Here is a 6,119-nt window from a genome sequence, read left to right as displayed (position 1 = left end):
AGTCAGCTGCCGTATTTGCTTGGATAAGAAAACTTTCTTATTTAAATACGAGTTTTATGGGTCTGTTTACCAAGACTGCTGGGCGTTGCCTTTTTTTTTTTTTTTGCTTCAAGTACTTGAAGGCAATTATGCAAATTCAGCGCAATTAACTAAAGAGAAATTGTTTTCTGTGACTGAACGATATCTCGTAGAAGTCTATGTGCTATTAACTCCGTACAAAGAGAGGCATCTTTAAGGACAGAAACAGGGTATGCGTGTCTGTGTGTGTGTCTGTGTGTGAGCGTGCTTGGATGTGTGCGTGTGATTGGGTGTGCAACATGCAAACACACACACACAATATATATATATATATATATATATATATATATATATATATATATATATATATATATATATATATATATATATATATATATATATATATATATATATACATATATACACATTCATATATGCATACATACAGACACATATATATGTATATGTGTATATATATATATATATATATATATATATATATATATATATATATATATATATATATATATATATATATATATATATAAGCATATTCCCTTCAGATCCATGGGAATTGCTTAGGCCAGGACCCTGTAACAGCATAACCCAAAAATACTTGCTGAAAACCGGAAGTGTAATATTTACTGGCTGCACCCACTCTAAGGGAAAAGTTTATACTAAATACTTATTGATATATGTATGTATGTATTTTGTGTATATATATATATATATATATATATATATATATATATATATACATACCTAGTCAAACATATACAAGTGTATATATAATATATATATATATATATATATATATATATATATAATTATACATATTCAAACGTATACAAGTGTATATGAATATGTATATATATATATATATATATATATATATATATATATATATATATATATATATATATATATATATATATATATATATATATATATATATATATATATATATATATATATATATATATATATATACATAAATATATATATGGCAGTATTTAACATAAGAAAGTTACACACACACACTGTTTTACCCAACTAGTCCTTTTTATCAATGCCACATCATATATGATACGTGAAAGAAAAAATATTGTGTAAAACATCTATTATTGATATAGATGATAACCTGTTTCACAGTTTCAAGACCGTATTATAATGAGAATGACAAACTACTATTTTTGTATAGGTCGTTACATGCTTCGAATTTTCATTAATTGTTGAAATGAAGACATTAACAGCCCTGATAAAATTCTCAATGATTTTTACAAGGTATGAAGGAATCCTGCGCGTAGGAAGTAGGAAGTCTTTATACCTAAACCTTAAGAAAACATGTAAAAAATGCGCCGAAATTTCTTTCGCGCAATCGAGTTTTCTGAACATTGTATATTCAAGACCACCGAAATAGATATATCTTTCGGTGGTCTCGGTATAATGCTGTATGAGCCTCTGCCCATGAAACTTTAACCACGGCCCGATTGTGACCTGTCTTATACCCTTGCCAGAAGCGCGATTATGGCTAGCTTTAACTTTAAATAAAATAAAAACTACTGAGGCAAGAGGGCTGCACTTTGGTGAGCTTGATGGTTGGAGGGTGGATGATCAACATACCAATATGCAGCCCTCTAGCCTCAGAGGTTCTAAGACTGAGGGCGGACAGAAAAAAGTGAGGACAGAAAAAAGTGCGGACAGAATAAAGTGCGGACGGACAGACAAAGTAGGCACAATAGTTTTCTTTTACAAAAAACTAGAAATTATCTCAGTGATATCTGTAGGTCCACCCTGTAAACAACAGGAAAGTGGCCACTCCGGACCTTTTGAAAGAATATATTTCAGTATATTTCCCAACATTTCTTTCACCCATGGCATATCGGAAGAGAAATTTAAATTCGATTTTCTAATTACTAATCTTCAATCTGTCAGGATGAGCCTCAAGGGCATTATCAAATTCAGATCATAATTGAACGTTGTATAAATATTTCCTCCGAAAATTGGAGTTCCCCCTTGTGTAAAATCCTGAGACAGAGACCAGGGGTCGATGACAAAAAGAGAGAATAACACAAAAGCCACAGAGATTCGATCAGAATTGAAATATAAAGAAATGCATTTTGGCTCAAGCGCGGCTTCTTATAGTAATTAGTAGAATTTCGTCCTAAAAGCTTTCGCAGAATTACGTTGATTTAAAGAAAAGCAAATGGAATAATGAACTTTATTGAATTAAAAGAAAATAAGAAATGGAAAGTGAGCGTATTTTTGTCTTGTTCCATTATTCTTCCTCGTTTATTTATTCGTTTATTTTCGGCTTTTTAGTTTTCTGTAAAAGAAAGCTATTGTGCCGGCATTGTCTGTCCGTCCGCACTTTATTCTGTCCGCACTTTTGCTGTCCGCCCTCAGACCTTAAAAATACGAAGGCTAAAGGGCTGCAAATTGGCAAGTTGGTTTCTACCCTCCAATCATCAAAAATACCAAATTGCAGAGCTTTAGCCTCAGTAGTTTTTATTTTATTTAAGGTTAAAGATAGCCATAATCGTGCTTCTGGCAACGATATGGGATAGGCCACCACCAGGACGTGGTTAAAGTTTCATGGGCCGCGGCTCATACAGCAATATACCAAGACCACCGAAAGATAGATCCAGTTTCGCTGGCATTGATTATGCGCTTTAGCGGCTGTACAGAAAACTCGATTGCGCCGAAGTTTCTTCGGCGCATTTTTTACTTGTTATCTGTTATTTCCCAATCCTCGAGCGACTGCTTTCTAATTTTGTTCTACGTTTTCTGTCCCAAAAAAATAAAGATAAGATAAAGATGAAAAATAAGTACAGTATATTGCCAGAGTTTGCAACAAGAAAAATTGATTGTGGCTGTAGTTTTTATGTAGGATAAAAAAAAATAATGAAAATGACTTTCCAATAGAGTTTTTCGTTCAATAAACATGTCAGATTTGTTTTAGACTTACGTTCCTTTAATTTCTTTATTCTGCTTTTGTTTTTCATTGCTCTATCAGATCATCATATACAGGTTACGCAATCGGTCTTAACTCTTCTGCGTCTGATGTGTTTTGTTTGTACTTTTAATCTTATGAATGTCTGTGTTTACTGTCATACTTGAACGCTGAAGAGGTTCCTACTTTAGGAGAATCACCACTCTCTCTCTCTCTCTCTCTCTCTCTCTCTCTCTCTCTCTCTCTCTCTCTCTCTCTCTACTCTGATTCTTGTACTCTATCGTACTTTATTTCAAGAAAATACTATAACGGACAGTTACATTAACGGATAATTTTCGTAATATGTATTGTGTTACACGGAACACGTAAGCCCTTTCAATAATATTACCACTAACTTTTTAAGTGAGACGATCATTTCGATTTTCTTGAGAGAGCAGGTTTTCGTGTTCTGCCTCACACAGACACATTAGTACCCTTTAGAATATATATCTCTTTGAAACAGCATTGGCTATTTGTAGAAACCATTTTTTCTGAGAAAAACATTTGCTTTTATTCCTTTGAATTTGCTATCCATAAAATTTTCAGCTATCCGTCGTTCGCCTTTGGTTGAGGTAGTTCCAGGATGTATTTTCCACCTTACAGAATTTCGGCCTCTTCCATCAGACTGCTCTAGTCTGTTGCAAGTTTCAGCAGTGTTAGGTATTTTACAAGGTAATGCTTTAACATTGCAATCAACCAACCTTTTTTATCCGAGTTTAAGACAGAGAGAGTTTTCAAAATGTGCTACCCTCTGGTGCTCTCCACAGAGAGAGCTAAGGACCTCATATGCCGCTGACCTTTTGCGACCAGTAGAGGTCACCCACTCACGGACTGCGTAGGCCACTGTGGGCTGATCGGAAGGCTAGTGGTTCAGCGAATAAGTGATGTCTATAATTATTTGTTGTGTTCCTTTTTAAAGAAAGCTTCTCAACTCTTAAGTCTCAAACAGATGATGCTTTCTTTTCCTCTCCTTTCAAAGTTAAAAAGAATCAGTCTTTTATTCTCTAATGAAAAATCGTCAAACTAAAAACGTATCCTCTGTTGCCTAATATTTCATATTAATAAATCACGTTTCAAAGAAACTGCTAAGAAATGCATAAAATGCTGTTGCAATCAATTACATAAATGTATCATGTATTTATATATTCAATTATTTTCATTTTTATATTTTACAATTATTCATTCTGACGTATAATTCATACTTTTGAAACAATGCTATGAAATAAAAGGCCTTTTTTCATTGCATGGCTTTGAATACCGCCGACAAGTCGTAATCGAAAAAATATAATTAAGATTTTTTATTTCACTTGAACGTATAGCATTTAAGAGGATTTTGGTCTTGTTTGCAGTAATCACGCTTCTTTTGTTTCGCAAGCTTTCAGTTTTTCTCCATCGCTGTGAATGGAGACTGGAAAAAACCGAGGGCCTCTCATTCTCCGCAAAATTTCGTTCTGTTCGGTATTTTGAATTCGAATAATAATCCCTCTCTTGCAAACCGAACTTTCAAAAGCATTCATTAAATTTTGTATTTTGGGGATCTCACCAGTATCCTTGCAAGAGGTTATATGCCAGCAATTTAGAAAGACACTGTAAGAGGTACGAACATTTGTGTAATTTACTAATCCCTTTCATGTTTTCATAGGACCACTTTTGTTTTACAGATGAACAACTTAGTGCCCCATGAATGAAAAACAAATATTATTCTTTTCACTCCATTTAATCATGCTGCATTGCTTTTTTGAATTAATCAGCTCCTAATCTCGTTCAGCCACTTAATCAGTCGGTCACCTTAGACGCGAGAAGCAACAGCCTTCAGAGTGAGGGGGATACTGTCACCTCCCATTTAGATACCGGCGTTTTGATTTCCAGCTAGGGCAAGGTGGCTCCATCTGATAATAGTGGGACATAATGACTCCCCCTAATTAACAGTGTTGCCATATTAGTTTCCTCTAAATGACTTACAGTAAAGATGCTTAAAAGATTACCTGGTTGTTTAGCATAAGGAATTTTTTAAGGGTGTGTTGTGACGTGTGCTGTGTATCCAGTCCTTTTAACCACAGAAGGACCAAGGATTTCGAACTAATGACATCTAGCAAGGACATCTACTAAACTAACTGAGAGCATAACGATCATTTGTAGCGCTCTTTGGAAAAGAAATTTTCTTTGGATTTGCAATTTTGTAATTAGTTGGTATGACTGCATTAGAAAAGAACGTTCATTTATCTCGAAAATGGGAAATTGTTAACGATTAATCTATAGTTTCGTTCTAATCACTAATCAGTCAAGTACTTTTAAACTATAGTTTCACTCTCCTTTCTAACCAGTAAAGCACCATTAATTTGTACATTCATTTCTACTTTCTAAACAGTAAAGTAAATTCAGTGTATAGTTTCACTCTACTTTCCAACCAGTAAAGTACAATTAATCTATAGTTTCACTGCTTTCTGTCCAGTAAAGTACAATTAATCTACAGTTTCACTCTTCTTTCCAACCAGTAAAGTACAATTAATCTATAGTTTCATTCTACTTTCTATCCCGTAAAGTACAGGTAATCTATAGTGTCAATCTACTTTCCAACCAGTAAAATACAGTTAATCTATAGTTTCACTATACTTTCTATCCAATAAAGTACAGTTAATCTGTAGTTTCACTCTACTTTCTATCCAGTAAAGTACAATTAATCTATAGTTTCACTCTGCTTTCTGTCCAGTAAAGTACAGTTAATCTACAGTTTCACTCTACTTTCCAACCAGTAAAGCACAATCAATCTATAGTTTCATTCTACTTTCTATCCAGTAAAGTACAGTTAATCTGTAGTGTCAGTCTACTGTCCAACCAGTAAAATACAGTTAATCTATAGTTTCACTCTGCTTTCCAACCAGTAAAGTACGGCTAGTCTATAGTTTCGCTCTGCTTTCTATCTAGTAAAGTATAATTAATTTATAGTTTCACTTTACTTTCTATCCAGTAGAGTACAATTAATCTGTAGTTTCACTCTGCTTTCTATCCAGTAAAGTAAAATTAATCTATAGTTTCACTCTACTTCCTATCCAGTAAAGTACAATTAATCTATAGTTCCACTCTGCTTTCTATCCAGTAAATTATAATT

The sequence above is a fragment of the Macrobrachium rosenbergii genome, chromosome 28 (assembly GCF_040412425.1).
Source record: "Macrobrachium rosenbergii isolate ZJJX-2024 chromosome 28, ASM4041242v1, whole genome shotgun sequence".
Lineage (NCBI taxonomy): Eukaryota > Metazoa > Arthropoda > Malacostraca > Decapoda > Palaemonidae > Macrobrachium > Macrobrachium rosenbergii.
This window is presented reverse-complemented; position numbering follows the sequence as displayed.